Source organism: Heptranchias perlo, chromosome 11, assembly GCF_035084215.1.
Source record: "Heptranchias perlo isolate sHepPer1 chromosome 11, sHepPer1.hap1, whole genome shotgun sequence".
NCBI lineage: Eukaryota > Metazoa > Chordata > Chondrichthyes > Hexanchiformes > Hexanchidae > Heptranchias > Heptranchias perlo.
Genome location: NC_090335.1, coordinates 27789600 through 27789819, shown reverse-complemented (window position 1 = coordinate 27789819; position 220 = coordinate 27789600).

Below are 220 nucleotides of genomic sequence, written 5' to 3'. Positions count from 1 at the left end.
GTGGATGGGAGGAGGGGCGTGCGGCCAGCGGTGGTGGATGGGAGGAGGGGCGTGCGGCCAGCGGTGTTGGATGGGAGGAGGGGCGTACGGCCGCGGTGTTGGATGGGAGGAGGGGCGTGCGGCCAGCGGTGTTGGATGGGAGGAGGGGCGTGCGGCCAGCGGTGTTGGATGGGAGGAGGGGCGTGCGGCCGCGGTGTTGGATGGGAGGTGGGGCGTGCGG